The sequence below is a fragment of the Eptatretus burgeri genome, chromosome 7 (assembly GCF_056783735.1).
Source record: "Eptatretus burgeri isolate ZD-2024b chromosome 7, Ebu_testis_v1, whole genome shotgun sequence".
NCBI classification, from domain to species: Eukaryota; Metazoa; Chordata; class Myxini; order Myxiniformes; family Myxinidae; genus Eptatretus; species Eptatretus burgeri.
The window spans coordinates 91874363-91889458 of NC_140967.1; the positions used below are offsets into that span (position 1 = coordinate 91874363).

General features: G+C 42.0%; 1 protein-coding gene across 1 annotated transcript in view; it reads left to right on the forward strand.

The window, feature by feature from the left end:
- Positions 1–7071, forward strand: part of LOC147023789 (forkhead box C1-A-like) — a 328450-nt gene extending 321379 nt beyond the window's left edge. The window contains exon 6 of the mRNA XM_085889590.1: positions 4242–7071. The gene's annotated coding sequence lies outside the window, so the exon portion shown is untranslated. The remainder of the gene's footprint in view (positions 1–4241) is intronic.
- Positions 7072–15096: the final 8025 nt, after the last annotated feature.

Here is a 15096-nt window from a genome sequence, read left to right on the forward strand (position 1 = left end):
GATTTTTTTAAACCCACTTTGTTGTGATCGTTGTCCTCCTGAAGGATTCTAACTGGCCGATTGTGGAATCCTATTTGACTTCAGACAGAGTTTAACGCTTGTCCGATTTGATTATAAAATCCTACAAAAAAAACCCTATCGACACTGATAAAACTGATGTCCACACAAGTCCTTCCTTGTGAAACAATTAATTTCCTAATTATACACCATACACTTCTCACCCTTGTACAATGAACTTAAAAATCCCCATTTGTTTGCAATATTATTTGGTTCTATTTCATTTATTCTTACTTTAGTTAACAGTTAGACCAACCCGATTCAATTCACTTCTACATTACATCAGAGAGTTTTATTCTAACTTGGTACTTGGTCAGTTCCAAGGAGTACGAGCCACTGAGAAACTATACTTCCTCACGTGCTCGTACGCCAAACTTTTAGATTTCAAAGCATTTTATACTTCCATGAGAGAAAGGTTGGGGGATATTCACCCAGACTGTAGACGTGTCCTTGAGACGAAAAGCCACTTCGTACATTTTCTAAGCAAAGGTTCATTTATCAGCTCGGTCACTCTGCTCCAGAACAACACATTTCTTATCATTTAGGGCAAAAGTCTTTTGGCCAGAAATGACAGCCAATTCAATTTGCAGCATAGAAGTTACATTTCTGAAACTCCATTTGTTGCAATTTAAAATACATTAATATAAATTTTTCCCCCACACTCCCCCGTTTTTTTTTTTTTTAAAGGAAAATTTGAATAATTTTTCTTACACATGATTACCATGTCCCATTCCTGAAGGAGAAAAGATTTCCATTATTCAAGTTCAATCAACAATGGCAGTGAGTGCTCATATCAGAAAATGAGTGAGTTTCCATTTAATTTATGGCCTGTTCATCAGCATGTGTCACACATTGGAAACATGCTACCCGAAGTCAGAAGATAAACAGGTCAGGGTGTGGATAGAGCGGCACCCAACGGGAAACACAATCGAAGCACTCCTTGAGCTGAGGAGAAGGTAGATGTGGGCAAGTACAAGTTTGGGCCAAACACTGGGTTGAAGGAGCGCAGTGTGGAATTGCAGGCCTGTCGTACATTGAAGCAACCACAGCAAGTTCACGATGTATTTGCAGAGCGGCAATCGAGAGTGTGGCTGAGAACATTCCTCCATGCAGGCACCACACAACGCCGACGTTAAGACTTTGCTCAACCTTTTCCTCAGTGGGTTTTTTCTTTCTTTTCCCACATTGCTCCATCTTATCTCCTCAGGAAGGGGAGGGATAATCATGTGTTGAATGCTCAATCACCCAAATCTGGCTTCTCCCATCGTCCAATCTTTGTGTGGAAACTTCATTTAGATGAAATCATACATTGCTTCAAAGACTGCTTTCAACACTCCGAAACAAACAAAGCATCAATTAAACACCAATCAATAAACGTCATGGGCACATGTAGTTCTACAAGACTAACAAAGATTGTTATGGAAGCATTTAACTTGCATTATATGTCATATCAATATTTTAATCCCTTTCCTTGTTATTTCCCAAAACACATTGCTAAAATATACAGAAATCCCAGTTGTACGTATACTCAAAACATCCATCTCATTTGCTATTTCCATCGACATTTTAAATCTCTGACATTTCTCCATCTATCCACTTCTCTCTCACCAAAACAGCAAACATGCTGCCATTTTTCCAATTCACATACACAAACCATCTATCACTTCCTCCGACCTTCTCAATTACGAATCCATTTTCTTTTATCAAAACAAATAAATCATTTTAAACAGTTGTTCAAAAATTGTCAAATCACTTGTCAAATCTGTTATCAGACGAATATCATTTATATTGCAGCTCAAACACTCTGTCTAAACATGCAGCTTCACCCTCCACAATCTTTATCCCAGTCTTGGAAAAGCATCTTAAACTTCAGACTAATAAACATCCAAACTCTCTTAAACAACTTTTTGGTCAAAACAAAATATTTCCTTTTAAAATCCATAAATGAAAAATTTAATCTTCAGCATCTATCCAATTAAATCATGAATTTACCTTGACTGAATCGATCAAAGGGTTACACTGGGTTGTTTGCCATTGCCTTCCCAGCACAAGTTCAGGTAACCTCAACATTCGCAGACGAATAAAACAATATTTCAACGTCCATCCGAGGGAATCATCTATTATCTGTGAATCGCCCCACGTGCTAAACATCATCAAATCATTAAAATCATTCCAAATCACGTTTCTACATTTAAATCACATACAGTATATCCACATTCACAATTGTTATTTCACAATTTATTCAAAATTCCGATGGTTGTAAAATAAAACTTCAACACTTTTTCCTAAATGGACTTCACTTTAAACATTCAGTAGAGAGGGTGCACCACAAACACCAAGGAACAGGAAGTTCTCTCCACATCCGGTGGGAAGAAAAAGGAAAAAACTCTGACAGGCAAAACCCACAGTTTGCATTACTCTGTCATGGCTTCAACACGTACACTAAACAGCATTGCATCTCATAGACTCGCGTGTGATCACGTCACAAATACCAATCACATTTCTATCTCATCCTCTTGAATCTGCATATGAATCGAATTTCACACCTAAAGCAAAGGCTCGAACAAAGACTCAGTGTAACGATAGGCCACCCCCCACAGATCGAGTGGAGGGGGTCTCACACAGTGGAGTTTGCGACCTTCGCGTGGAAATACAACGCAAAGAATGTATAACATGCCATTTCAAACAGACCCACAGCTCAACTCAGCACGAGTTAAAATATCGTCAAAATCCCAACAGAACACGTTTCATTGCAGTGAATATTGGAATCGCACAAGTTTCATTTTTTTTTTTTTACTCTCAGGAACACATGCATCTCAATGCAAATCACCAACCATGCTCCCAGCTGGTTAATCGTCTCCTGCACTCTACAAAACGTTTCGTGCAAATCATTGCATTTACAAATCCGTAAAACCTCCACACAATATAATATAACAACTTCACTGCCAACAAACTTCCAGTGAGTTCAATGAACAAAAAGTAACTCTTATAACTCTTACAAACAGGTAACTTACAATGTTTATCTATTTTAACCCTATCTCGGCGTCTCAGCCATGTCCTTGGCCATCTCTCTCACAGCCGGTCCGTATCAATGCAAACATGTGGCATGTCGCTTCATCATGCCCATTTCATTACGCATCTGGCTCCTTAACAAGCCTCTTCTTGTCATCTGACTCCTCTTCTTCTCCAGCACTTTTCTAAAACAACTACAGTACTTGTAGTTTACTTTAAAACGGACTCCCTCCGCCGGATCCTCTTCTTTCTCTCAATAAAATTATCTGACAATGAACTTTTCTTTGTTCGAAATGCGTTACCTGCTGAGAGCGCTCTCCCTTACCTTCGCTCAAGCACTTGTCGTTCCTCCAGGCACTGCCTCCGGCAGATTAAGCACCTGCGGTCATGAGCACCGCACCAACGTTGGTTCGAATCCGAGTCTCGGCGCCAACTGACGTGGATTTTTTAAACCCACTTTGTTGTGATCGTTGTCCTCCTGAAGGATTCTAACTGGCCGATTGTGGAATCCTATTTGACTTCAGACAGAGTTTAATGCTTGTCCGATTTGATTATAAAATCCTACAAAAAAAACCCCTATCGACACTGATAAAACTGATGTCCACACAAGTCCTTCCTTGTGAAACAATTTATTTCCTAATTATACACCATACACTTCTCACCCTTGTACAATGAACTTAAAAATCCCCATTTGTTTGCAATATTATTTGGTTCTATTTCATTTATTCTTACTTTAGTTAACAGTTAGACCAACCCGATTCAATTCACTTCTACATTACATCAGAGAGTTTTATTCTAACTTGGTACTTGGTCAGTTCCAAGGAGTACGAGCCACTGAGAAACTATACTTCCTCACGTGCTCGTACTCCAAACTTTTAGATTTCAAAGCATTTTATACTTCCATGAGAGAAAGGTTGGGGGATATTCACCCAGACTGTAGACGTGTCCTTTAGACGAAAAGCCACTTCATACATTTTCTAAGCAAAGGTTCATTTATCAGCTCAGTCACTCTACTCCAGAACAACACATTTCTTATCATTTAGGGCAAAAGTCTTTTGGCCAGAAATGACAGCCAATTCAATTTGCAGCATAGAAGTTAAATGTCTGAAACTCCATTTGTTGCAATTTAAAATACATTAATATAAATTTTTCCCCCACACAATCCACATCAGATTAAAAAAATCCACATCAGTTGGCGCTGAGACTCGGATTCGAACCAACGTTGGTGAGGTGCTCGTGACCGGAGGTGCTTAATCTGCCTGAGGCAGTGCCTGGAGGAACGACAAGTGCTTGAGCGAAGGTAAGGGAGAGCGCTCTCAGCAGGTAACGCATTTCGAACAAAGAAAAGTTCATTGCCAGATAATTTTATTGAGAGAAAGAAGAGGATCTGGCGGAGGGAGTCCGTTTTAAAGTAAACTACAAGTACTGTAGTTGTTTTAGAAAAGTGCTGGAGAAGAAGAGGAGTCAGATGACAAGAAGAGGCTTGTTAAGGAGCCAGATGCATAATGAAATGGGCATGATGAAGCGACATGCCACATGTTTGCATTGATACGGACCGGCTGTGAGAGAGATGGCCGAGGACATGGCTGAGACGCTGAGATAGGGTTAAAATAGATAAACATTGTAAGTTACCTGTTTGTAAGAGTTATAGGAGTTACTTTTTGTTCATTGAACTCACTGGAAGTTTGTTGGCAGTGAAGTTGTTATATTATATTGTGTGGAGGTTTTACGGATTTGTAAATGCAATGATTTGCACGAAACGTTTTGTAGAGTGCAGGAGACGATTAACCAGCTGGGAGCATGGTTGGTGATTTGCATTGAGATGCATGTGTTCCTGAGAGTAAAAAAAAAAAAAAAAAAATGAAACTTGTGCGATTCCAATATTCACTGCAATGAAACGTGTTCTGTTGGGATTTTGACGATATTTTAACTCGTGCTGAGTTGAGCTGTGGGTTTGTTTGAAATGGCATGTAATACATTCTTTGCGTTGTATTTCCACGCGAAGGTCGCAAACTCCACTGTGTGAGACCCCCTCCACTCGATCTGTGGGGGGTGGCCTATCGTTACACTGAGTCTTTGTTCGAGCCTTTGCTTTAGGTGTGAAATTCGATTCATATGCAGATTCAAGAGGATGAGATAGAAATGTGATTGGTATTTGTCACGTGATCACACGCGAGTCTATGAGATGCAATGCTGTTTAGTGTACGTGTTGAAGCCATGACAGAGTAATGCAAACTGTGGGTTTTGCCTGTCAGAGTTTTTTCCTTTTTCTTCCCACCGGATGTGGAGAGAACTTCCTGTTCCTTGGTGTTTGTGGCGCACCCTCTCGACTGAATCTGTTTAAAGTGAAGTCCATTTAGGAAAAAGTGTTGAAGTTTTATTTTACAACCATCGGGATTTTGAATAAATTGTGAAATAACAATTGTGAATGTGGATATACTGTATGTGATTTAAATGTAGAAACGTGATTTGGAATGATTTTAATGATTTGATGATGTTTAGCACGTGGGGCGATTCACAGATAATAGATTATTCCCTCGGATGGACGTTGAAATATTGTTTTATTCGTCTGCGAATGTTGAGGTTACCTGAACTTGTGCTGGGAAGGCAATGGCAAACAACCCAGTGTAACCCTTTGATCGATTCAGTCAAGGTAAATTCATGATTTAATTGGATAGATGCTGAAGATTAAATTTTTCATTTATGGATTTTAAAAGGAAATATTTTGTTTTGACCAAAAAGTTGTTTAAGAGAGTTTGGATGTTTATTAGTCTGAAGTTTAAGATGCTTTTCCAAGACTGGGATAAAGATTGTGGAGGGTGAAGCTGCATGTTTAGACAGTGTTTGAGCTGCAATATAAATGATATTCGTCTGATAACAGATTTGACAAGTGATTTGACAATTTTTGAACAACTGTTTAAAATGATTTATTTGTTTTGATAAAAGAAAATGGATTCGTAATTGAGAAGGTCGGAGGAAGTGATAGATGGTTTGTGTATGTGAATTGGAAAAATGGCAGCATGTTTGCTGTTTTGGTGAGAGAGAAGTGGATAGATGGAGAAATGTCAGAGATTTAAAATGTCGATGGAAATAGCAAATGAGATGGATGTTTTGAGTATACGTACAACTGGGATTTCTGTATATTTTAGCATGTTGTTTTGGGAAAAACAAGGAAAGGGATTAAAATATTGATATGACATATAATGCAAGTTAAATGCTTCCATAACAATCTTTGTTAGTCTTGTAGAACTACATGTGCCCATGACATTTATTGATTGGTGTTTAATTGATGCTTTGTTTGTTTCGGAGTGTTGAAAGCAGTCTTTGAAGCAATGTACGATTTCATCTAAATGAAGTTTCCACACAAAGATTGGACGATGGGAGAAGCCAGATTTGGGTGATTGAGCATTCAACACATGATTATCCCTCCCCTTCCTGAGGAGATAAGATGGAGCAATGTGGGAAAAGAAAGAAAAAACCCACTGAGGAGAAGGTTGAGCAAAGTCTTAACGTCGGCGTTGTGTGGTGCCTGCATGGAGGAATGTTCTCAGCCACACTCTCGATTGCCGCTCTGCAAATACATCGTGAACTTGCTGTGGTTGCTTCAATGTACGACAGGCCTGCAATTCCACACTGCGCTCCTTCAACCCAGTGTCTGGCCCAAACTTGTACTTGCCCACATCTACCTTCTCCTCAGCTCAAGGAGTGCTTCGATTGTGTTTCCCGTTGGGTGCCGCTCTATCCACACCCTGACCTATTTATCTTCTGACTTCGGGTAGCATGTTTCCAATGTGTGACACATGCTGATGAACAGGCCATAAATTAAATGGAAACTCACTCATTTTCTGATATGAGCACACGCTGCCATTGTTGATTGAACTTGAATAATGGAAATCTTTTCTCCTTCAGGAATGGGACATGGTAATCATGTGTAAGAAAAATTATTCAAATTTTCCTTAAAAAAAAAAAAACGGGGGAGTGTGGGGGAAAAATTTATATTAATGTATTTTAAATTGCAACAAATGGAGTTTCAGAAATGTAACTTCTATGCTGCAAATTGAATTGGCTGTCATTTCTGGCCAAAAGACTTTTGCCCTAAATGATAAGAAATGTGTTGTTCTGGAGCAGAGTGACCGAGCTGATAAATGAACCTTTGCTTAGAAAATGTACGAAGTGGCTTTTCGTCTAAAGGACACGTCTACAGTCTGGGTGAATATCCCCCAACCTTTCTCTCATGGAAGTATAAAATGCTTTGAAATCTAAAAGTTTGGAGTACGAGCACGTGAGGAAGTATAGTTTCTCAGTGGCTCGTACTCCTTGGAACTGACCAAGTACCAAGTTAGAATAGAACTCTCTGATGTAATGTAGAAGTGGATTGAATCGGGTTGGTCTAACTGTTAACTAAAGTAAGAATAAATGAAATAGAACCAAATAATATTGCAAACAAATGGGGATTTTTAAGTTTATTGTTCAAGGGTGAGAAGTGTATGGTGTATAATTAGGAAATAAATTGTTTCACAAGGAAGGACTTGTGTGGACATCAGTTTTATCAGTGTCGATAGGGTTTTTTTGTAGGATTTTATAATCAAATCGGACAAACGTTAAACTCTGTCTGAAGTCAAATAGGATTCCACAATCGGCCAGTTAGAATCCTTCAGGAGGACAACGATCACAACAAGGTGGGTTTAAAAAATCCACGTCAGTTGGTGCCGTGACTCGGATCGAACCGAGGTTGCTGCGGCCACAACGCAGAGTACTAACCACTATACGATCACGGCCAACCTGCGCGGGGAAACCCCAATGGATTTCCAATTTAAATTCCACATCAGTTGAATCAACAGCATATACGATCTATCCTCTCTTCTCTCTTCTCTCTATCCTCTCTTCTCTCTTCTCTATCCTCTCTTCTCTCTTCTCTATCCTCTATCCTCTCTTCTCTCTTCTTTCTACCCCCCTCTCTCTATCCCCCCTCTCTCTACCCCCCTCTCTCTACCCCCCTCTCTCTACCCCCCTCTCTCTATCCCCCCTCTCTCTATCCCCCTCTCTCTATCCCCCTCTCTCTATCCCCCTCTCTCTATCCCCCTCTCTCTATCCCCCTCTCTCTATCCCCTCTCTCTATCCCCCTCTCTCTATCCCCCTCTCTCTATCCCCCTCTCTCTATCCCCCTCTCTCTCTCTCTCTTTTACTCATTTCTCCACCCCCCTCCCCACCCATAATATTGCCTGCCCTCAGCCAAGGCATGTGTTGCATTTGCTAGTGGTAAATAAATAAATAAATACAGAAGCGATTTTAAAAAACCTGGCCGTCTTGTGCTGTTCAGTGACAGACGGATAAGGGGTATTTTCATTGACTGTGACCTTGCCCTTTGACATTTTGACCCAATTATTAATTAGTCTTCATATTCTGATTTTCGGAGTTTGTTGAAAACTTGATGACAAAAGCTGAAGTGTTAAAAATGCTATGACCTGGCGAGACAGACAAATAGATAGGTGGACAGAAGTGATTGTAAAACCCCATCACCCGCTGCACAGGCAGACAGGTTCATAATATTCTCACCCTTTTGTGTAAGTGTGATCAAACTTTCTTGCTCTTTAATGTTTCAAACATAGAGCTAAGTTTATCATTACTGGTATTCATTGAATATTTATGAGCATTTAATGATATCAGGCCCCCTTTTCATGTCGTACATGTAATGAGGACGAATTTCCTCCTAATTTTTTCCTTATGTCACATTACATATTTAAATACAACTGTGTAGTGAGTGAGTAATACCGACTCACACTGGGAGCGGAATATGATGTCAATACCCCCTCCCTGCTCGAGGTCCTCCTCCTTCACATGGCAGATGGACGGACGCACGCATCTCCTTTTAGTAATAGTCACACATGACCCTCGAGGTATGCACACATGTTCTGAGCTGTCTAGCCTGGGCTCGAATCCTGACCCAGCTATAAACTGTCACCCTGGTGTTTCACAAGCAGGGTGATTTGTGTGTGTGTGTGTGTGTGTGTGTGTGTGTGTGTGTGTGTGTGTGTGTGTGTGTGTGTGTGTGTGTGTGTGTGTGTGTGTGTGTGTGTGTGTGTGTCGTCCCTTGGGTGGACGTTAAACTGGGCATTGTGTCCCATCCGTCGGCATTAGTTGTTGAATGTTAAAAATCTCATATGATGTCCTTCACGAAGAGGAGGCGAGCTGTCTTGGTATCCTGAACAAATTATAAATTCCCGCCGAAACTATACACTTATTCGACCATCAGGCCTGGCCACCTTGTTCGTGAAAGACTTCGACGAACAAACTTCCCCCTGCCAACCCGACAAGAACGTAGGAATAACTACGGTCGTTAAAAAAAGATGAGGAAGAAGACTTCATTTCAATACTACTCAGACACTCCACCAGGGAGCGCGAGTTACAAACGTGAGTTTTTGTTCTCAAGAGTGAGAATCATCATGAGCACTGATTTGAAAACGATCTGATGCAAGAGACTGATGATGGAAACTGTTGGAGTATGAATACAGGAGAATCATTTAATTAGTACTTTTGGGTGGGAGGAGGGGGGTAGAGAGATTAAAAAATACATTTCCTTAATTGAAATAATTAATATGAGGTGGGTGAGTCAGCAGTCAAGGTTCACGTGGAGGTCAGAATAACTGATTTACCCCCAAATATCCCCTGGTCTCGCTCTGACACACCCCTGCCCTGTAGACCGTAGTAACATCTATCCCTTCCCTCTCTCTTTTGCTCTGACGAAGGGTTAACGCCTGAAACGTCGGCTTCTTCTCCTTTCCCATGGTGGTTACATCCATCCGTCCATCCATTGGGAGCATGCGCTTTCGCAGCACATCGCTGCGTCCACTTCCCACTTTTACTCCAGGGGTCTGTCTGGCCATCCCTCAGGCAGATGCCTGGCCCATCCCCATGGCTTAGAGATAGGACATTCCAGGCACCCACCCAAAGGGACCGCCTCAGGTTAACTCGAGGTGGTGGACAACACCTCAACACCACCCCCAACACACACTGCAGTGTGTTTTGGGGAGTGCAAATCATTTCCGGAAGCATTCCTCGATCAAACTGCTGTTGATTTAATCGATTGTTCTTCTTGCCCACCGACGCAAATCGACATGAAGTGAAATAGTTGTTTAATGCAATCAGAGTTCCTGCACTTTTCTTGGTCGAGCAGCCTCCATTGAAGCATGAGAGCCAGTCCAGATACAGGTACTACCACCTGGATGGGCAACCCCAAAATGTGTTTTTTTCCTTTTCCATCTTGCCAATGGCCTCATCACGTCCTTGTCACACACCCAACGTGTGCATCAAACTTCATCCGAATCCGTCCACAGTTTTTTGAGATAACCTGCTCACAGACAGACAAACAGACAGGGGTGAAAACATAACCTTGGGTCACCTTCAGTGGTGGAGCCGTGGAGGTAATCATGAGAAACAACAGGCATGAATGGCCTCTTCCTATACTTCGTTGTTTTCCTTTTACAACAATATCATAATGTAAAGGTTCGGTTGGCAGAAAGCTGAGAGGTATGTGCATTCTCCTTTTAACCGTCGAGCTATAAACCTCCATCATGGTATTTCGCATGCAGCACGATGCATCAATGTGTGCTCATCAGGAGGACGTTAAGCCGGAGGACCCGTCTACCAGCACCGGTCCTTGGTGGACATTTAACATCTTGCGGTGGTCTTTCGCGAAGAGTCGGCGTGTTGTCACCGGCATCCTGAACATGACAAATTCCACACCTAAAGCTGCAGGTCTGCTCTTCTTGGAGGTTCCTTGACACCAGGTTCCACTGCTCGCTCTCTCAGAGTATGGTTGTTGTCTGGGCAGCACAGCTTTGCATTACAAACACAGATGTACACAGGACGTTTGCACGTGTCAGGTGAACGGGCATCTTCAGCTTTGAAGGGCAACCATGATGATATGATGATGATGATGATGATGTTTCTTATGCAGCCTGCGACCGCTGGTTGCATCATTTTCTGGAAGCGTCGCTGTGCCGGTGATGCAGTGCCCCTGTTACCAATAAGCTGGTACTCATTTTGCTGACCTCAGAAGGATTACAGGCTGAGTCAACCCACCTGGTGTTATTTCAACGACACGACACAAACTCGAACTCAAGACTCTTAAGATTTAAGCTGGCCACCTTAATCGTTAAGCCAACACCATGATGACGACACTACAATAGTTTAAGATCTTGTGTGTTTCATTACTTTTGTAACTTGGATTATTTTCATGGTAGGTGTTTTCATTAATAATTATCTGTTTATTGTCTGCAATGGATATGGTTTATACTCGTCGCCACGTCATTCAGGCATCTCAGATTTTATCGAAAATCGCTTTTAAAGTTTTGCAGCTTTATTAAAACACATAACTATTATTCACAGGGAAAGACAATTCAGGTCAAGTAACAAGTTGGCTGTTATTTTAAAATCCCAGCACCAGATGCACAGACATTCACTTGGATGAGAAATTGTGTATTTAAGACTTGCTGTAGTGCCAGGGTTTCAGTGTCATGGTCGGGTCCGAAAAACACATGAGCTAACCCCCAATGACGTCATGCAGCGTTCACTTTGAAAATTCAGAGAGAGAGAGAGAGAGAGAGATAGAGAGAGAGATAGAGATAGAGATAGAGATAGAGATAGAGATAGAGATAGAGATAGAGATAGAGATAGAGATAGAGATAGAGATATCAGATCCACCATCTTGGTTTCCAGAGTACAGTCGGCTACTTCAGTAAACTAAGTTGCAACAACCAAGTGAAACTCCCTCATTACATTTTAAGTTACTGATCCGAAGTAGTAGAGGCTATGGGTGAACTCGATTCCAAATAAAACCATCCGCATCGAGTCAAAAATGGAAGAGCGTACGTGTGGTTTGCATTTTGCTGGAGGATCCGTACATTGTGACCAAAGACCGTCGACATACCCTTGGTCGACCAAATGTCCTGAAGTCGTGATACATATCTAACTGAGGTCAAATTCGCTGCCGGTCCTTATTCAGAAGCACTCCCCAGCTGAACGTCGCGACTACACATACAAAGAAACACCACCAGGTTTTTTGCCTCTGTGTATTCTATGTAGCACCTCCTTTTTACCTCCACACCGAAGGTGGGCGGAGGTTATGTTTACACTCCTGTCTGTCTGTCTGTCTGTCTGTCTGTCTGTGTGCAAGGTATCTCAAAAAGTTATGGACTGATTCAGACGAAACTTGGTGGACAGGTTGGGTGTGAGACAAGGACAAATTGATTCGATTTTGGTGAAGATCCGGATGCGGACACGAGAATTATTTAATTTTTAACGTGATTCTTCACCATTGAGAGAAAGAACCAAAAACGATATATATCATGATATATCAAAGAGTTGTGGACAGATTCGGACAAAACTAGGTGGATGAGTTTGTTACGGTCCGAATCAGGATCCGGCCTATCATTGGGATACAAAAATGTAAACTGTTCACCTGGCGGCGGTATGCACTCCACCGAGTGCCCTTCCATTTTATTTATTTTCGATGTCATCATAATCGGTTTTCTGGTGTAAATACTGTGCTGTGATGTGCATATCTGTATGTCATTTATTTATTTATACTCAATCATACACCTTTTTGTTTTTTCTTTGCAAGAGTGAGGCTCACCATTTAAATTAGTGATGAGTGGAATATGTGGCCTTGGTTCCATCCCTAAAGCCCATACTGGTGCAAAAAGGTAGCATGATGGTCTTGTACATGAAAATAATTTTTCTCTACAAGATCTCGGCTCATGGAAGAGCAAGATGACTGCTCGGTTAAACGCCAATGTACCGACACTGGAGCAGTGGAGCAACTGATAGATGTAACAAGTGGAGGAATAACCGAGCAGGAAAAATGGGAGAGAGAGAGACAAAGATGGGGGTGGGAGGGAGGTTGAGGGGGGGGAGGAACACAGGTAACCTGCAGGTAAAATGGTTGAGTGAGATATGATCAATGGGGATGGAAAAGATCATGATCAAGGATGGGTGTTCATATCAGATGGTTGTGCATCAGTCACTTGTTGAAGCCCCAGTAGTGAGTGGTGAAGAATGGGATTGAACAGTCTCAGGAAGGCAGTTCCATAAACGGAATAAAAGAGGAAGCAAAGAGTGGGGGTGCAGAAAGCCTGGATTTTGGGAGTTTAATCAGGAGGGAGTTACTGGAATAACGCATGCATCCTGGAGGAGCTGGGAGGATCGCAGGTTGTGTAGAGGGAGCTAGACTGGATGACAGACAGTGAAAACAAGAAAAGTCACCCACCGGTCTGCGATGGGAGAACCAACAAGCCTTGTGCTCCAACCATACATGAAGATAGCCAAATTTTTGTCCCCCTCCGAAGTCTCTACTGGAGCAGTTCCGTAACGACGGTTTTGGTGAACTATCAAAGCCCGTCAAGGATCCAGCTCCAAAAGTTGTGCTTTTACTCATTTTATAATTCATGACCATCACCGGCATGCACATCACGCCTTCTAAATCATCCGCAGGGATTACATGATGATGGGTGGTCGTGAGTACTGATGATGACCCCAAAAACTTCCCAATGAAGCTTGAGCGTCACTGCGTGCTGCCTTGTAAAAGGAGTGCGATGTGGAATCGCAGGAGGGACCGGCAGCACACTGCAGTCTCCCAGCTCATCTGGAAAGCATCCGGCCGATCGTCTGGGATATCCGGCGCTCTCCAAGCCTCGTTTTTCACCGCTGCAGGAATTCCCCGAGTGCGCAGTCTTCGGGCCCCAAAGCTCTTCAAGCTGCAACCCGAACGAGCGTTCCAGCTTCCCCTCGTCTGGACACTTTTGAGCTATCGATAATTTTCTCGCAAACTCAAGATTCCACAACTCGGTGTGTTTATGGAACCCGCTATCAGCGTGCTGGACGTACAGACAACAACAGCTGCAAATGCACCAGGTGTTCTGGCGCTGCAACGGGATGGCTCGCTGGACGCTCCTGGGGCATCTGGAAAATATCTGGCCTCGAGGGCACCTCCTCTGGCCTCTGCAGGTGGCCTGGCGCCCGGCGGGCTCTTACCCTCGTTGATTTATCATTTCCTTACCGCTTCGATTCCACTGTGGATCTTATCCCTCGATCGACGCTGCTGGAGAAAACTACTTGACTTCCTTCCTTCCTCCTCTTTTCTTGCTGCCTGACTTGGCTGCTTTGACCGCTATTTTATATGTATTTGGACATTTTCGAGGATTTCCCCCACAACATGATGTGCAATGTTGTTGACTTCCATTTTCCTTTACTTACTTCCTTGGCATTTACAAGAAAGAAAGAAAGGTTTACTATTTCACAATACATCACCTTGTAACTGTGTTCAGAATAAATAAATAAACACGAGTCCCTTGCAATTGGAACTTCGATGTAGGAGGCCATTAGTCCCATCAAAGCCTGTTCAATGGTTGCCAACCTATGGTTGTTTGTCCATACTATTATATGACTCGATATATATATATATATATATATATATATATATATATATATATATATATAATGAGGGTAGTCAATAAGTAACCTTAAAATGGCGAGATAAATTTGAGAATGTAATACGTGTAGTTGTAGACTGTAGACGTCTACAACTGCACACATTACATTCTCAAATTATATCGCCATTTGAAGGTTACGTATTGACTGCCCCTCACAATGTATAAAGCTCTTTCGAACCACTGATTCACTGACTGACTGATGTTAAAGATCGGTAACTTTTCGGTGACGTAGAAAGATGAAATTTTACGTGCCGATGGACATCGAAGCCGATACACTGGGAAAAATCACAGAACCGACGGAAAGCATCCTTCAATGAAAATACAGTATAAGTAAAAGAAAATAAATTAAAAAATGGGATTTTTTTTTTGAAAAAATGCACATGAGCAACCTGAGACAATGGGGAAGCACAGTTCGTTATTGCTTATAATGTGTAAGCATACCCCACTTGTAGTATATAAAGCTCATTATAACCACTCACTGACTCATTCACTGACTGATATTAAAGATCAGTACCTTCCCGATGACGTAGAAAGCCGA